Source organism: Pundamilia nyererei, unplaced genomic scaffold (genome assembly GCF_000239375.1).
Source record: "Pundamilia nyererei isolate P.nyererei 1_Seehausen unplaced genomic scaffold, PunNye1.0 scaffold00209, whole genome shotgun sequence".
Taxonomy (NCBI): domain Eukaryota; kingdom Metazoa; phylum Chordata; class Actinopteri; order Cichliformes; family Cichlidae; genus Pundamilia; species Pundamilia nyererei.
Genome location: NW_005187610.1, coordinates 616,339 through 634,988, shown reverse-complemented (window position 1 = coordinate 634,988; position 18,650 = coordinate 616,339). Strand labels below are relative to the sequence as shown.

General features: G+C 43.2%; 1 protein-coding gene and 6 non-coding genes across 8 annotated transcripts in view; 3 read left to right on the top strand and 4 right to left on the bottom strand.

The window, feature by feature from the left end:
* Window positions 1-2,588: 2,588 nt before the first annotated feature.
* LOC102211070 (wiskott-Aldrich syndrome protein family member 3) overlaps window positions 2,589-18,650 on the top strand; it is a 55,674-nt gene continuing 39,612 nt past the window's right edge. For both annotated transcript variants that reach the window (XM_005747953.1, XM_005747952.1), the window contains exon 1: window positions 2,589-2,868. The gene's annotated coding sequence lies outside the window, so the exon portion shown is untranslated. The remainder of the gene's footprint in view (window positions 2,869-18,650) is intronic.
* trnak-cuu (transfer RNA lysine (anticodon CUU)) lies at window positions 3,871-3,943 on the top strand. The gene has a single exon. It is a non-coding gene; the product is annotated as a tRNA-Lys (tRNA).
* trnak-cuu (transfer RNA lysine (anticodon CUU)) lies at window positions 5,904-5,976 on the top strand. Its single transcript has one exon. It is a non-coding gene; the product is annotated as a tRNA-Lys (tRNA).
* trnak-cuu (transfer RNA lysine (anticodon CUU)) lies at window positions 6,427-6,499 on the bottom strand. The gene has a single exon. It is a non-coding gene; the product is annotated as a tRNA-Lys (tRNA).
* Window positions 16,430-16,502, bottom strand: trnak-cuu (transfer RNA lysine (anticodon CUU)). Its single transcript has one exon. It is a non-coding gene; the product is annotated as a tRNA-Lys (tRNA).
* trnak-cuu (transfer RNA lysine (anticodon CUU)) lies at window positions 16,895-16,967 on the bottom strand. Its single transcript has one exon. It is a non-coding gene; the product is annotated as a tRNA-Lys (tRNA).
* On the bottom strand, window positions 18,224-18,296 carry trnak-cuu (transfer RNA lysine (anticodon CUU)). The gene has a single exon. It is a non-coding gene; the product is annotated as a tRNA-Lys (tRNA).

The window sequence follows — 18,650 nt, the reverse complement described above, 5'->3', positions numbered from 1 at the left end:
AGAGAGAGAGAGAGAGAGAGAAAGAGAGAGAGATTATACTTTCTAGTTGTTCTTCCTTAATTAAAGAGAAACGAGCCTCCGATCGACGTGTATTTAAATGGAAGTGTCGTATTCCCGGAGGCCTGCGGCGGCTCTGCCTGCTCATCCACGCTCTGCTACGCGGAGTGTGGGTGGTGGTCCTCGGCCGCCGCCGGCAATCGTCGGAATGCTTCGGACAGCGCACGCGCTCTTTCGCCAATCTGCTGCAGCCCTCTGATTTGACAGCTGCGTCAAGCTAGCGGAAGGTAGCAGCGAGAAACGGCGGCTGTTAAAGGGCCTCCGCTGTCAGCATAAAGGTCTTAAAATGATTGAAAAAATGTAGGTAAATATATTTATGCAGACCAGCGTTTAGCTGCTCTCACTACCATCTTGTAAACGTTTAACTCTTGCTGCTATCCTTCTGTGAGCATCATAGTCCGCACAGAAGAGGAGGCTGGGGTGGAGGTGGGGAGTAAATAATAAAACAGATAAACTAAAGGACATGATGAGATGTAGTTTATGTTTCTAGCTCAGCTGGCAAAAAATGGCAGGATTATTATAGTTAACTAAAACTAAAACTGTAACAAGACAATCCACTCTGAAACGAAACTTAATTTAAAAAACAAAATAAAAACTTCAAATAAACATAAAAAGCCAAACTAATAAAACAACTTAAACAAAATAGAAAATACAACAATAAAATAACTGGGCCCTAGCCATCAGACTTGCCTCTTCCCGTTGATTTTTTTGTAGGCTTTCATTTCATGTCCCTCCTCCCCTGTAATTTTCCCAGATTTCACTAATTATTTCACAGCAAATTTCATTAAAATTCCTTTGTAATCTAAAATCCATGAAATGAAATTCATGCTTTGAAATAGTCATGTCATTTGTTTTATAATGCTTTTTTTTAACACCCTCTTAAAAATACAAAAAGTCATGGACATTTTAGCTCGTATAAAATGTAAATCTGAAGGAGACTGCACATTCAGAATGTAGAATTACCTGGCCTGTAGCATATGTGGAAATGTGAAAATTGTTATAGCACAATATCCTGTGCTTGACCAGTCTATTTTTTTAATAGCTGAAATGACAAAAACATGAAAAATCATACTTCTTTTTAATGTTGTTACTACCATGAAATGTCACTGAATCGTAGCTGTGACCCAGTGCTGATATTTCTCCCTAAGAAAGGAAGGAATGTGTAATGACCTGTTAGTTTGTTTATCATGTTCAAATTTTGTGATATAGTAGAAACCAATAGTAGCTTGAGTCGGGGCCACATCAAATGTGAAAACCACTCAAAGTTTTATATTACCCACAATTTTCTTTGTCTTCAAACGTCACAATGACATACTAAGCTTTGGATTACTTTGGTTAAGTTTTAAAGCCAACTCTTCTCCAATCTGATAGTTAAAGACAGAAAAATACACCATTTTAGTATGTAATCCAACATAGATCAGAGGTCACGGCCACATTTATGTGGAAATATAAAAGCAGGCTGATGTCGTCATATTGTAATAAAAACGTAATAAATCCAGTTTTATTATAGCTCTTACCCTGTGGAGAGAGTTATACTGTGTGAGTGCTCTTGTTCTGATAGTTACAGATGAAATGATAAAATCATGGAAAAATTGCCTTATTTTCCCTTTTTCTTGTTTTTTTGTTGTTGTTGTTGTTTGTTTGTTCACAGTGTTACTACCTTGAAATGGCACCCTGCTGATATTATTTATCTTGTGGCAGTTAGTGGGGTTAGGTTAATTGGTTATTCTAAATTGCCCATAAGTGTGAATGTGAATGCGAATGGTTGTCTGTCTGTATGTGTTAGCCCTGCGACAGACTGGCGACCTGTCCAGGGTGTACCCCAGCTCTCGCCCTATGACTGCTGGGATAGGCAGAAGAGAGTGGATGTATGGAAAAGCTTGTAATGGACAGTAAAAGGATACAGCTGGTTACAGACCCATGCAGTAAAGAGGATGTATTTTGTCTCACAAGACAACCAGTGTACTTACTTTCAGTTCTATGTCCACTATCACCCCAGTGTCCGCGCCCGGCTAAGTCGGAAAGGCATGAGTCTGGGTTCGAGCCCCACGTTGGGTGTTAGTGTTTTGTGCTATGACCTTAAATCATTCACAAGTATGATGCTACGAAGCTACAATGATCTACTGTGAAGTCTGGCTTATAGTGGAAGCAGGAACAAGTTCTGGTTCTTCCAGTCTGCAGAGTGTAATTAATCCCGATCCATAGATAAGGCTGTTTTTTTTCATCGGAAGGCCAGTGGTTCATTCCGAAATCCTCTACTCTACATGTTGACGTATCCTTGAGTAAGTTACTGTATCTCGAGTGCCTCTGATCACCTGCACTGTAAATGCTTTATTGTTTCTTTAGTATTTCAGATTCAGAAGAATTATTACTTTATATTATTGTTAAGCACTTTGTGATTTGTATCTTTGAAACGCGCCGTGTGAATACGTTTTACCTACTTGTGTGTAAGAAACCTAAAAAAAAAAAAGAGTAGACTTTTATTTTGAAGGACAAATCGGAAGTGGTTTCTCAGTACGCCAGATTGCAGCTTGGCGGTCATCGGGTTAGACGGACGCTGCCTTGGAAACGACATAAATCCGGTCCACGCGAGCAGGGACCCAGATTTCTCCACTTCAAAGGCTTCCGCTCCTCTGCCCGCTCCGCCTCTTCTCCATCCAACCATCCATCCTCCCTCCGGCCCGAGCCTCCAACACGGTCGTTCCGAAATGAAATGCGGAGCAGGGTGAGAAGGAGAAACGGTGAGAAGCGTTTAAATAACCGAGAGAGGAGAAGCGGAGAGGAGAAGGTGACGGGAGAGCCCGAAGCCAGGTAAGAGGGGGCGTCTAAAAATCGGTTTTGCGTTTGACAGCGATGGTGTGGACACATGCCCCCCGCTCCCCTTGGGAGCTGGTACACGGGGGAAAGGGAAAGGGAGGGCGCATTTGTTGTTGTTGCTGTTGCATCACGGAGCTGCACGCGCAGAAAACACGAAGCCCTTTGATAATCGAGAGGAAAGAGCTGCATGCTTCTTTAGGACGGCCGGGTTTCACACCATTTTCTCCCTCCTGTAATCGTGATCGTCGCTTCCCCCCCTCCATCTCTCCCAGTGCGGTTGGTCAGGTGCCTCTCCTCCCCTCTCTCTCTCTCTCACTGGCTGCAACAAAATGTCAGCAGTTGGGAGAATGTGTTGTGGGATTTGGCTGCAAACTAGCTTGTGGCGGCTAGAAAAAAAGAGCAGCGGGGCTTATGCAGGAGGTGTGCAGGGTGTGGGGGGATTAGCGTGTGCAGAGGATCCACTTTGTCTCTACGTGTCTGTCCCCCCCGTTTTTCTGTCTCTGCGTACCTGACTTTGGAATTTTTGGAATTCCTGCAGATATTTTAATACGTCCATACTGAATTAAATTGGCCAAGCTGTGCTTTCATGTCTTTAACCGTGAAACAGGCCTCAGTCATATCAAAAAGATTCCAGATGAGTAAGTTTTTATTATTGTGGCTCCTCTCTTGCTGCTTCTGCTCCCGAGGATGCTCCTGTTGCTCCTGTGTTTAATTTAATTAATTAATTCATTTCATATTCCCAGTATGGAGGCCTGCTGCAATGTGAATCCAGCCAACTCAGCCACCTGGAGGGATTTGTGCACATTATTGGCTCTCTACCATGTTTTATTTAAGCAAGAGGCAGGGGATAGTGGTCCGAAAAATGGGGTGGGGCAAAGGAATTAGACACTTGTCTGGTTGTCATCCAAATCTTTATTATTTATTCAGTAAAATTTAATCTGTTGTTTATTTGTATCTATATGTTCCCAACAGGCAAAAGTGTTTAATCTTTTGTAAGCCTGGCTAGCTCAGTCGGTAGAGCATGAGACTCTTAATCTCAGGGTCGTGGGTTCGAGCCCCACGTTGGGCGCTGCACTTTTAAGACAGAACCTATTATGGGTGGTTTACAGTTTAATGCCCCTTTTCCATTTATACCTCCTTGGATTTACTCAACTGGTTTACCATTACAATCAAGCAATGGTTGTTGTCAAAGCAACATAGCCCAGCGTCCTGTGAAATAATTGGTATGAGTCATGAACGCTTCAACAAATGTGGACGTCGAGGCAACAATATACCTGCTGCTCGGTCTGTGGCTTTTCACGTATCTACCACATCGTGTTTCTGTAGCCATTTTCCTCATTGCCGGGTTTCAGAAATGGACGTTTTGATTTTTTGTGAATGAGACACTCTAATCACTCATTGAGTGACGCCACTTACCAGCCAATCGGTGGGATGCATGACCTGCTCAGATTGCTTGGAAGCCCGAGCGAGCAGGCACCATTTAGTACAAAGTACTATGACCTAATGGAAAACCCTTAAAATCGTGGCGATCTCAGTAAGTACTAATGGAAAAGGGGCTCAGCAAACTACAAGTAATTACTATAAAGTCTGGCTTATGTGCAATCTGTTACTCAGAAGGTAGAATAGGCCACACTCCTACCACTTTGCAGAGGAGAAGCTTCCTTTGGCGTAACACCGAGTCCTGATGCATCAAGTCGAAGGTCTAATCGTTCAGGGCATAGAGGAGGTTGTTTCCTCCTTGACAAGGGTTGGTGGTTCAATCCTCAGATGATGACAGTAGCTTTAGACCTCTCTAAACACTTGGTTTCAGATTTCTTTTTTTTTCTTTTTTCTTTTTTTACCAATAACTCTATATGATGTCAGTGAGTGCAGAGCACAGAAGCCCCACCCACCTCTAGTACAAACCTTCTGTTTACATTAAGCAGCCAATCAGAATGACAGCTTTATCTGCATGGATTGGATAGGATCTTAAAGTGAGGCCTCTACCAGTGTAAGCGATCCAGGAAGTGGAATGACTTCAAGATTCGGCCACTGAAAATAAGTGCTCTGTTATGAACTAATGTACTGAGTCCAGTTCTGTGAATCCTTTCAAGTCTAGACTCCAGCCTGGGTGAACAGTGATTAGATAATAGGCTTCTTTTATGTGCGTTTGTGTAGCTGCTGTATTCATTGGAGACGGTGCTCAGAGAGGCTTGCGCTGATTTCTTACATAAGCGAATCATCGAGGAATAAGGGCGAAGAGCGGTGAGCACTAAATAAGCATAAACGCTCCAACAGGGGACACACAGCACAACACACACACACACACAGATGCCTAACTGTACACACATAAACACATTCGTACACTCGTACACAGAGTTACTTCAGGGCTTGAAGCAAAGACAAAGGAGGGGCGATGCTGTGCTGGGTGACAAAGGCATGCGCTCTGCTGTGGCCACAAAGGCTAGTTTTCTGGTTTTCAAGGGCTTTTTACATGCATAATCCCCCCTTTCCCCCAAAGGTATTTTTAGTCCACTTACAGTTACTGATGCCCTGACTACAGCCAATTAGATAACACTTGTGAAAATACATTATTAATGTGTACAGGCACTAAACTAAGGCCTGTTTTGAGGAAGTTATTTCCTAAGTGTTTTTACTTAATGCATTATGGCGCTATTACTTATTAGCCTATTACTTAGCAACATCCATTAGGACTTGTTGAGCTTATCTAGCAAAAATCCATCTGCCCATCCTTACACAGTGTTTTGTACTATTTATTTGTTTGTAGATCCACTAATTATTTTGTCATTCTTAGAACTTTGGTGTGTTAGAACCTTTGTTTTCATTCTTTTTTTTTTTACATGGGAACTGAGCCAGACTTGCATTTTCTTCTCTTGAGTAATGAATTAAAATTCCTGCAGTGATTCAAATATCTAATCAGCCACCTGGCAGTAAATTGATGCATCTATTCATGTCGATGTGGTCAAGATGATGACCTGCTGATATGGTATGTTGTACCCCTGGAAATGAAAGTAGTTTAGGTTGTGTAAGCCCGGCTAGCTCAGTCGGTAGAGCATGAGACTCTTAATCTCAGGGTCGTGGGTTTGAGCCCCACGTTGGGCGATTCTCTTTTAAGACAGAACTTACATCAGTTTACTGTCATGTAAGCTGCTGAAAAACAAGCTTTGGGCATCATACTGAATCTTGGTGTGGAGGTTGTCTCCTAATTGTGAAGGTTTTTGGTTGAATCCTCAGATTCTGTAGTCTGCATGTTGATAAATTCTTGACAGTCAATGAATCCTCTGAATGTGAACTTTTGGTTAATAAAGCTTCTGTGTGTGAGTGAGGCTAGTGGTAAGAAGTCATTGCAAGAGCTCCTATCAAGTACCAGTCATTTACCACTAAGCCACCAGCTTGTATTAATGTATTAATCTGCACACTGGATGAACTGTGGATTACATAGTGTGCAGATTAATACATTCTGACTAACAGCTTTCACAATTAGGCAGACTTTATAGCAATTATCTGTACTAGACCGTAAAGTCCTAAAACACTAAAGTCCTAAAACACTAACGCCTAACATGGGGCTTGAACCCACGACCCTGAGATTAAGAGTCTCATGCTCTACCGACTGAGCTAGCTGGGCTTGCACTTCTGGGTGAGTTTTCAAAACACCACTGGCTACTTGAATATTGTCCAGCAGAATAACACACCATGGCCCAGAGCTGAAATCACCTCAGACTGGTTCACTATACTTAAATGGCCTCCACGGTCACCAAACCTCAATCCAATAAAGCGGGAGACTGAACAGGAGATTCTCGTCCTGAATCCTGAATCATGTCAATATTTACCAAAATCTCTGAGTCTCGATTTCCACTGCAGCTTTTGGAAGATAGAGTCTGAATTTGGCATGAAACAACATGAAAGCACGGCTCCATCCTGCCCTGTATGGTTCAGGATGATGGTGGTGTCATGGATCCTTTAAACACCACAGCCTTCCTGAGTGTTGTTCCTGACCGTGTTCCAGCATGTGACCAGCAGAATAACACACACAGTAAAATTACTGGAACACATCTTTCCTTTAATCTCATAAAAGAAACAAGTTAGTTCGACTCGTCCTTTATCCACGCTTTGCGATGAAGGCTGTGTTTATGTTCAGCACCAGGCCTGTTTATGAGCGTTCTTTTCAGAACAAGGATCAAATATAGCTTCAGCCCTTTGTTTGTGCCTCACTCCTCTGAGTTTCTGGTCTTTTAGAGACCTCACGGCCCCCTAGATTCAAATGAAGGTTGTTGTCTAAAAGTCACATATGAGTGCTTATTAGCTCTGATTCAGTGATGTTGATGCTTGAACTCTCAGTTTCATCCCTGCAGAAATAAATGGGTAGCTTCCAGCCGGAAACAGCCTTCCATCTTAGATGAGTTGTGCGTGTTTTTTTCTGACTTTGTGAGAGATTTAACCCTCAGTCTCCCACGTTTGCCTCAGAGGATGATTAGGATTCCATCAGGAAGTGCCGTGTTTTCACCAAAATCTGTATTTCAGGAGTCAGCCGTTCAGGGGATCCTCTTTCTTTCTCCGGTAGAAGGCACATTATTCATTTTCCAGACATGCATTTGCTGTTCTTTCCTCCCTGAGGGGCCTGTTCTGGTATTGAACCTCCAGCCTGTTTCTCTGCCTCTGAACCAGAGCTGGTCAGCTTTAAACATTTCCAGGTGACAGGAAGTGGGGATTTTATTGTATTATTGCAACAGATCTCTGCCTTCCTCGGATTTTCCCTCCAACACGTGTTCAGTTGTGGTTAATGGTTTGAATTACTTCTGAAGATACACAGCAGGCTCTTCAGGGTGCACTCACGCTGAGTGATGTGGCCGCTTAGAGGTGGACTCTTGGGCTTTTTTGTTGTTTGAATAACCATCTGACATGCTGAATAGGATCTGGCTGTCGTGAATTTTCCATGCTCTGTTCTTACTTAAAGGTGGTTGTATCATATTCGCTTAGAGCCACTGCCCCATTTACTTCTCATGAGTGTCTTATTTTTGTCTTAAAACATAAACAGAGCTCTGCTCAGATATGTTTTTTAAATATTCACTTGGCAACTTAAAAGAAAGCAGTGTTTTCCATTAGGCCGTAGTACCTGGTACCAGGTACTTTTTTAGCGCCTGCTTGCCCGGGTTTCCAGGCGATCCGAGCAGCTACTAAAATGTGCCATCGTCAGACTGCACCCCACTGATTAGCTGGTAAGTAGCGTCACTCGATGAGTCATGAGACCATCTCATTCATAAAAGTTAAAACCACCATTGTTGAAACCCAGCAATGAGGAATATGGCTACAAAAACCAACACCCTGATCCCCGAGTCTAATGAAAAGCCACAGACCAAGCAGCAGGTATATTTTTGCCTCAACGTCCACTTTTTGTAGCGTTGTTGTAGCCCAGCTAGAAAAAAAGAGCAGTGGAAAGTAGTTTTTTTTTCATGTATAATGTAAACAATTTAGTCATTTCTTTTTTCTTTTATGTTTAAAGGAAGATGTGGACCAATAAGATTATCTGTTGTCATTTAACTTGGCCAATCAGCAATGAGCTCCCAGTGACCCTTGCTGTTGACTTTGATCACATGATTTCCTGTGTTGCCATTTCGTTCCTGTTCATATAATGCCATGTGCCAGAGAAACTAATGTTCCCGAAGTCGAATCGCTAGGAGTTAAAAGCAAGTCTGCTGCAGTTGTTTTTGGTTGTTCAGAGTTTCACCCTGTCAACGGTCAGGTTTTTTTGTTATCTGGTAAAAGGATGACTCGACAGACGGACCCAGTCTGAAGCAAGCCCCAGGAGCAGTGATTCCACAGTTCCAGTTAACTGGATGGCGAGCCAACCCGAAATTGAAAAGGATTTGCCAAGGTTTTATTGAAGCCAAAGTTTCGTTCCCATTGAAGCTTCAGATACCTGCAGGACTACGAACTTTCTTCCTTCATCGGAGTGTGGTAGGACAAACATTAAACAAACTGAACGGGCCCCAACGATCCATCAGTTACCAGACATTGTCCATTCATACAATTGACTCAGAGAAAGCTGTATGCGCGCACTTTTATTTAGTTTGTTATTTTGGGGGAAATATTTTGTATTTTATTTTATTGTTTTTTCATTACATTGTTGCAGCTGCTGTGTGTCAAATATAACAAATTTGTGAACAGTCTATTGTGGTGTGGTCTCTCCTTATTGGTGTTTATACCTTGGGCTCCTGCCGATCCTAGATCTTCTGCTACTGGCTAGTGGAGTTCGGTCATTCTTAATGATAAGTCGTAAGTCCGGTTACATTAGTGTTGCATATTAATTACGGCGCAGGACGCTTGGACGCATTGCTACAATGGCGATCACGCACGTTAGGTAGTACTGGATTATAATGGAAAACCAGTTGATCCGAGTCGAGTCGTGGCGATCGGTGGGGAGCCAATAAGAGTAGGTACTAATGGAAAAGGGCCTTTAGACTGCGTTGCTATAACAACCCTACCCACATTGAGGTGGTACTCAGTTGTAATGGAAAATGATCAAAACAGAGTCGAGTCTAGTTAAGTAGGCGCTAGTAGGGTGAATATGAGTGTGACCTGTCCTCGTGCACCCCACCTCTCACGCTATAATAGCTGGGATAGGCTCCAACTGGAATTGAGTAAGCAGAAGAAGATGGATGGATCAATGACTGCATGTCGAATATGTACCAAGCCTAAAGTGGTTGAAAGTAAATTTTTTAGTTGATTTGCATGTTATAGATGTTGTTCTTTATATCTTTCTGCTGTTTTCTGTGTGTACAAACCTCACATTCCCCGTTTCTTACTTGATTTCTCCTGCTGGCTGCACTGTCAGAGTCCATTTATTATTAACTTACTTCTGGTGCACCGTTCTTTAGGGAAATTATTTCAGATTGTTGGCAGGAAATATTTACTTTTTGTCTCTCTCAGCTGGATGCGTTTCCAGGCCGTGTTTTCCCTCAGAATCTGCAGAATGTGATATTGTTTTCTCACCCGGTCGTCAGGACCTGAGTGCTTCTGTTCTCAGTGGGAAGAGCCACTGCATTCATTTATGCACGGCTCTCTGAAGGTTTTAAACAGGTTGTGGTCTGGATCGTTGCAACACCTTGAAATGTTTTCTTTTTCAGTCATTCTGTTGTAGATCTGCTGGGATCGCTGTCCTGTTGCATGACCCAGTTTTAGAGTGTGAGATGTTGCCCTTGGGTTGTTTGATTATTGAGGGTTTCTCTCTGTTATAGGGTCTTTACTTTTAACTGTTGTCTTTTGATGCTATATAAATAAAAGCTAAAATTGAATTCGGTTGTTTGCAGTTTCTCTGAATATTGCACAGTCTGAATTTTGGGTGAATGTGCTGGGACGTGCGCTCCTGGTAGGATTGTTTATTGTGGTAACGCACACCTGAATGCTCCAAACCACCAAAACTTGTGCTACAGCGGCGCTCACATTTGCTGATGATCATTTAATCAAGTGCATTTGATTATCTTACCTCCTTATCTCCTATGAAAGCAGTGAGCGTGTACTTGTATCACAGGACATTATTGCTTTAATAAATTTGTTGTCTCTTGTTGTTTAAAAGATGGGAGCAGTTACCATGGCGACATGGTGGGTGCTTGACCTTATAATTCAAGTATTTTCTTCCTACTTTTTTACAATGTAAGATTTTACAAATTTACTTGATCTAATACTTTATGAAATCACTGTTTTCTGCATCTACTAAACCAAGTAACACACTTACTTAATTACTTACATCTGTAAATTTGAAAACCTCCAATTATTGAGTTTTCTGTTATTCCATACGAGTCATTTTTCATCGAATATGTCGTGGCAACATGTCGCCTTTCAGCTCCATAGGGGAGGCCCGTGTTCTGCAGCTCTGCGTGTCTGAGGTGTTTTCTGCCAGAGTTAATCAAAAAGTGGAAAATGTAATGTTGTAAAGTGAAGCTTTCTGTGGGCTGAGGCTTGCACACTGCTGCTCGACAGACAGCTTGGATTTCACTCAATTCCCCGCTTCCTGTGAGTCTGACGGTGCTCTGCTGTGCAGCAGCGTTTCACTTGGCCAGAAAAAGCAAATCTGTGTGGGATGGATGGTCTGCTGTGTTGCAGCTCTGACTTTGAACTTAGACGGGTTTTTTTGCATGAACGCCTTCATCGCCACGTTAGAGCAGAACATTCAGCTGTGAGCGTGTCACACATCGTTAAGGAAAGAGCAGTTTGTCAGTGGAAGTACTTGTTATATGTGCAGTGCAATAATGAGAATGATGAACCCTTCAGTTTTTAACAAATTCCGCGTCGTCTGTAACACTGCAGCTCTGCAGTAGAAGAAAACGACGGGGTGTGGTGAAATAGAAGCCCTGAGCCTGACCGTTCAGCAGTGCTGACAGGCTGCTGGGCCAGGGTCACTCACCTCTAAGGTCTTCGCTAGCTTTTCTTTAGCATGCTGTCTGCATGCACGGATGCCTGCAAACAGCCAAAGTTGTTGTGGAAGTGCTATAAATATGTCCACGACGCAGTTTACTGTCACGCTCTTGTGCTTTCATGCATTAAAAATGACAAAATCACCCACCCCACCACTTCACCCTTTTCCTCCTCCCTTCCTGCACAGCTAGCTTAAATCAGCTGATAGCAGTGCGTGTACACAGGAATAAAAGCCACGTTTGAAGGTTTTTTTCTTTTCTCTCCACCCATTGTGCAGATAATTAAAGAGCCTTTGTAATGACATAATTGTAACTGTTGGGTAGTTAATTGGAAATTTATCAAAACAAAGGGGATTTCTTTCAGTTCTGCTAATTTAAAAATATTCTGTTAGTATTTTAAAAGGCGAGATATGCTGTCTCTAATGAGACGACCTCCCCAATCACCTAATCGTGATACTGATTTTTAGACTAGGCCTAGTAACTGTAAAGCAATTTCATTTTTTAGAAGAGAAGAGTAACAGAAATGGGGAAAAATATAGTTTTACCAAAATGTCATGAGCACAAAATATGCTTCAGCTGTGGTGGAGAAAGTTATTTAAATGAGGAGTCTTTCAAAAATGATGCGTGCTGAGTAGGATGGAACGCAGTGCTGAGGTCAAACACTGTCAGGAAGTATGTATATCTTATTCACTTGCATTGTATTATTGTCTTTAAAAATAAATAAAACTGAATTGAATTGAAAAATTGAAAAGTGCGTTTTAAGGACAAAAATTAAATTTTTTTTTACAACACAAAATGAGATCCAACAGTTAAAGTGACACAAATGGATAAAACTAAAAAAAGGCAAGTCTGCACAGGCCTTATTTTTCCTTGAGTAAATTACATAATCAGGCACAAAAACGTCCAGCGCAGCAAAAATGATACAAATTAAACCAGAGATTCTGATTTTCTGATGTTTCTACTGTTAGCATGTAGCTCCTCAGCTTTAGGAGTCAGAGAGCTGGAACCAGCAGATTTTCTCGCCTGAGCTCGCCGCGTTCCACCTCCCCAATTTTTGAACTGGGAGCAGTGAAACTGGGACACTGTGAGGCATCACATCCTCAGCTTTAATGTGACCCGTCTCCCCTCGCCTTCGTCCCAGTATCCGGGGCTCGCCGCCCACCAACCCTGCACCAGGAGGCCCAGTTTGCCTGTGTGCTGTAAGTGTGACAGTGTCAGGTCACACGGTTCTGCTGGATGACTTGTTGCAATTGCGCTGAGGTCGGCACATTTAATTGTGAGGGTCGCAGAGGGGTGCGAGGGGAGTTTTCACAACACACACACACACAGAGTGGTGGACTGAATGCAGCTCAGAAACACTGCGCTCACTGCATTCATTCTGTGGCTGACCTGTTTACTAACCACATTAGTGGAGGATAAAAGAGGGCATGGAAAATGATTGTGTGTCTGAAGCGACTGGCATCTGCTATTCTGTGGCCATATCTTTGGAATAACTGTTCTCTATATTTATTAAGGGGTTAATCAGGTAGTTCCTTAATGCACCCCACGGAGTTTTAAAGCAGTCCCTGCAGGACTCCGTGAGGAAAGCTGTTACAGCTGTGGTCATTGCGCTCTTCCCCCTCATGTGTTGCTGATTCCATCCTCACTTCTCCTCCTCTGTCTCACCTTCAGCTGTCACCGATTGCAGCGGTGTCCTAGTTCTGCTATCCAGCTCCAACACCAATCATTTGCTGTGAGAGCTTCAATGATTTATAGTTAATTCATACTAGGCCTGGTTACCTCGCACCGTGCCCGAGCACAGTTGGCCCCTCCTCCTCCCCGTCTCCGATGCAGGCCCAAGCACGCTCCACCTCGCTTCAGCATCTCAGCTCCTTCCTGTCACGCGCACTCTCCTCGTCTTTAATGCACACGCATGTTTCTAAAGAAGCGCTCTGGCGGAGCACAGAAACGTTAATTATTTAGAGATTCTGCGGTTAAGAATGTTTTTGAGGTCCGTGCTTGGGCAAGGTTAGTGACCACACTACATTTGTAACATGTACAAATGCTACCGACTCCACACCCCAACCCACGTGCAGCAATCACACCAGATACAAACTGGACTTCAGGGATCGGCTGTGCTGGGGATCAGCGAGCATGAGTAAAGCTGTAGTGTAAGCAGCGCTCCTCTCGTTGTTTCATACTTCTGTGTGATTTAGCTCGAGGCTGCTCGGTAGCTTTTTTGTTATCTAACAAGCTTTGTGCCTGTAATCTACTTAGCATAGGTGCTTGCTTTTGTTTTTGGTTTTGCTTTTGGTTCTATAACCTCTTCTGATCACTAATCTCAAGGGACTGAGGCAGTGTTCATTACCTCATGCACCACACCTGTGTCTGCTGTGGTGTATGGGTTGTGTCGGTTAAGCACCACCCTTTTCCCCAAGGTCACCGAGGCCTAGAGACTGGTTGGCAATTGGTTGGAGGTCGCTATGGAATTTGATTACTAAAGACCCGGTCACGCAGTCACACACGCCTAGAGACCTGTTAGTGGTAACCACCAATCAGTAGGGAAAAGGGCTGTAAATGCACTGCATCTGCTTGAGCACTTAAAGCACTTTGTACTACAAGCCTCGTTCTCCCATTCACTTTTTTCCTTGCCTAAGTGCTTTCTGTGTAACACTCACACACTGCTCAACAGGAGCACACACCAGTGTGTGAATATTAGCTAAAGCTTGCCCAGTCTGCATATTTTGGCATGCAGTTAGCGAGTGCTCGCAGACAAGGAGGCGTCTTCCATGCAAACAACCGCGGCAGTGACCAAAGCAATCACAGGGAGGTTTTTGGTGTTGCATCTAAATAACCTAGCAACTGCCAGCAACCACTGTCCAACTGCTCAGGGAACACACATTTTCTCCCTGCCAACCTCCAGTCCCTATTCCTGTGTGCCTGAGGCCTAACAAGGCTAGCTAGTGTTAGCTGACAACTGCGTGCTCCGCCCTCTTGAAGTATGTAAATGTGTCCATGAAGAATGTAAAGATTAAGGCTTTAAAATATGTTCATCACAGTGGATACATTTATCTTTTATCTACAGTCTGAGTAAAAAGGCAGAGCATTTGCACACTTTAGAAACTGCACAGTTGGCCTCCACAGCCATGTTTGTGAAGAGGGGCGAGAGAGCAGTAACCGGGTGCACAGCCTGCTCACCAGTTATAAATAGGACTGGATATTAGGATTGATTCAGCTTTATCTTTCAAATCCAGACCAGCAATTTGACCATAAATGGTCAAATTGGTCTCTCGTTTAAATGATCCATGTGGCAAAAAAGGATGATGAATTTAGGAAACGGAGCCAGAACCCTGATTCTGAATGTTATTGCAAATGCTGTTGGACAGTCAGGAGTGTGTGCACTTGGTGTTTATCTGATATGTTTTGTCTTTAGAGTGGCTGTTTCATAACAGCTCATCTGCATTCAGCCTCACTTAAGAGGTACTGTAGGCACACACACAGACACTGGAAACAATGAAGTGACTGAGATCCCTCGCAAAACTCGATCGCCTCGGTGTAAACTCTCTTCTGTCTCTCGCAGCCCTGCTCTGATCGCCAAAAAATGAAAACGCTTCCCAAGAAACCATGACAACAACTCCACAGAGTCTGCTGGTTCTTCTCACAGAAGGAGGGGGGCAAAAAAAAGAGAGGAAGTAAAAAGAGAGCGTTAAATCGCCCGTCTCTGCTTCTTCTCTCTATTGCATTATTTGTTTTTAGTGAGGATTAGCGCAAAAAAAAAGGTGTGCATGTGTGCTACCGCTGTAATTGCCATCGTTTTTGCAGAATGGCTCCTCATCCAAGAGCATCGACAAATGCAGACATCAAAGAGAGCTGAGTCTGAGCGGGGGGGAGGGCGTAAGGGATACAGTTAGTTAAAGGATGAGGGAAGAGGGGAGGAGAAAGGAAGCAAGAGTCAGCGTGCTGGGGGTTGGGGGTGGTAGAAATGAAGCTGTAACTGACATCGCTGCTGTTAACATTCAGTGTGGTTCATGCAACATAAGAAACAAACACTTTTCTGCTCTTTTCGTTGCATCGAGCCTGCCTTTTAACACGTGGTTTTCATACAACACTCGTCCCACTCATTTTGTTTGTACATAGTTTTGTAAATGTTTTATTATTTAGTGCTTTGTTCTGCTTCGTACTCGCGGATGCCTTTTGTTAGCTGACATTTGGCGTTCCACCAAACTGAGAGCTTCCCAGGCCTGCAGAGCAAAAACCAGAGTAATCCTGACTCAGAATAAAACATTAGCTCTGTTTCACTGTGTTGGCTCGCTTTGCTGTTGTCATAGCTGTGCGCTCCCAGACTGTCAATCAGGCTTGGCTGTACAAGCCTAGCTGTTAACATTACACAGATATTAGTGTTTGCTTCTTGGCTCCACAAGGTTCTGAAGAGCTGCATGTTTCTTCATCCAGAAAAAAGACGTTAAATGATCTTAGTCATGAAAAAAGAGTTGTTTATGATGTTTTCGTGTGGCTCCAGAAATATTTCAGATTTCTGATTGGTCAAACTCCATAAGAAGAACTCAAGGCATGTTTTACAAATTGTTCATCTGTTCATCAACATATCTTTCTCTATGGATTTTATACATAATGGGTCTCTTTACTGTTTTAAATGTGAATAAGCAATAGTTTTGTAAAATTTCTGTCACTTGTGCTTAAACCCTGAATTCAAGGTTCAAGGTTTTGGTCACTTCATTAGCTACACCCATTCGCCTGTTTGGTAACTTGAATAATGAGCCGTATCACATGGCACTGCTTTAAGGCATGTAGATATGATCAGGACAGCCTACTCAAGGTCAAACTGAGCGTCAGAGTGAGGAGGAAAGGTGATTTAAGTGACTTTGAGTGTGGGATGGTTGTTGGTCTGAGTAATTCACAAACTGCTAGTCTGCTGGGATTTCTCACACAGTCATCATGAGTCTGAAAGTCTGAAAAGGAGAAAACATCCAGTGGGTTAATAGTTATTGTTCAAGCAAGAATGCAGAGGAGAATTGAAAGAATGCAACAAGCTGACAGGAATTCGTGCACATCATGTGTCATCCTTGAACCAAGACCACATTGCCAACTGACCTCTCAGCCCATGTGGGTTTTTATAATCTCACCTGAGAGAAACCTCCTAAATTCATCGCCCAACGTGGGGCTCGAACCCACGACCCTGAGATTAAGAGTCTCATGCTCTACCGACTGAGCTAGCCGGGCTTGTATTGGCATTCAATCTTTCTGAGTAAGACCTTCTACAATAAGTCAGACTTCATAGTGTCTTGATGCATCCTCAATCATCCAGGTAAGTAGATCCCAAAAGGTTGATTCTGTTCATCTGGACGTAGCGTTTTCAGTGGGAGAATCCTTTCGTCACTCATCCAAGTAACTTCTTCAGTCTCAGCTGACTGCAGGTTTCCCCAATCTTAGTAACAGTACATTTGCATAATGATTGAAACCAGCCCACTGAAGGAACAACGGACTGTCAGTTCCTTGATCGTTAATATGCAAATTATCATTGATCAACTAGATTGTAGCTCACCTAACAGTACACGTGGGTTGTTAGACTCTTACCTGAGAGCAACCTCGTAATTTCTGACCTAAAACTATATCGCCCAACGTGGGGCTCGAACCCACGACCCTGAGAGTAAGAGTCTCATGCTCTACCAACTGAGCTAGCCGGGCTTTTACGGTCTGAGGTTGTGCAAGGGATGTTTTCATCGCACACCCTGTAACACTTAAAATTAACTGTTGTTTAAACCGCAGGGCCCACCTGGATATTGTTGCTGACCATGTTCATCCCTTTATGACCACAGTGTACCATCTTCTGATGGCTGCTTCCAGCAGGATAACACACCATGTCACAAAGCTCACATCATCTCAAACTGGTTTCTTGACCATGACAATGAGTTCACTGCACTCAAGTGGCCTCCACAGTCACCAGATCTCAGTCTAACACAGCACCTTTGGGATCTGGTGGAACGGGAGATTCTCCTCATGGATGTGGAGCTGACAAATCTGCAGCAACTGTGTGATGCTGTCATACCAACATGGATCCAAATATCTGAGGAACGTTTCAAGCACCTAGTTCAATCTACACCATGAAGAATGAACCGAGCTCTCAATGGCACACCTTGTCAAACCTTGAAGCAGATGGGCTACAGCAGCAGAAGACCACATTGGATGCCACTCCTGTCATCTAAAAGCACAAAACTGATACACTTCACATTTGCTTATCAAAATTGCATGACAGAAGATTGGGATAACCTTTCCTAATTAGATGAGTCTCGCTTTATGCTGCAACATTCAGATGGTAGGGTCAGAATTTGGTGTAAACAACATGCAAATATGGATTTATGCTGCCTTGTATTAACAGTTCAGGCTCCTGGAGGTCGATAGTCCTGAACCACAATCACCTCTCATCAGTATTCCTCCCAAGGAACTTTCTCTTCTGCAAACTGGAAGAACTGCTTTCTGAGTAAGACCTTCTATAATAAGTCAGACTTCATAGTGTCTTGATGCATGCTCAATCATCCAGGTAAGTAGATCCCAAAAATAGATTCTGTTCATCTGGACGTGGCGTTTTCAGTGGGAGAAACGTTTCGTCACTCATCCAAGTGACTTCTTCAGTCTCAGCTGACTGCAGGTTTCCCCTAAACAGTAAATTTGCATAATGACTGAAACCAGCCCACTGAAGGAACAATGGGCTGGGAGGTCAGTTCCTTAATCATGCAAATTCTCATGACCATTGATCAACAACCACTGACTAAAACCCACTGATCAATGGCCATGAGTACCATTCACAGAGAGTTGGGGAATGGCTGCAATCACAGCAGTGTAAGATTTGATCAACTAGATAGAAACTGACCTCTCAACCCACGTGGGGTGTTGGACTCTTACCTGAGAGCAATGTCATATTAAGTTCTGACCCAAAAATCCATCGCCCAACGTGGGGCTCGAACCCACGACCCTGAGATTAAGAGTCTCATGCTCTACCAACGGAGCTAGCCGGGCTTGTATTGGGAAGGCTCTCCCAAGGAACTTTCTCTTCTGCAAACTGGAAGAAGTGCTTTCTAAGTGAGACCTTCTACAATAAGTCAGACTTCATAGTGTCTTGATGCATGCTCAATCATCCAGGTAGGAAGATCCCAAAAGGTTGATTCTGTTCATCTGGACGTAGCGTTTTCAGTGGGAGAAACCTTTCGTCTTTCGACTGCAGGTTTCCCCAATCTTAGTAACAGTACATTTGCATAATGATTGAAACCAGCCCACTGAATGAACAACGGACTGTCAGTTCCTTGATTGTTAATATGCAAATTATCATTGCCATTGATCAACTAGATTGTAGCTCACCTAACAGTACACGTG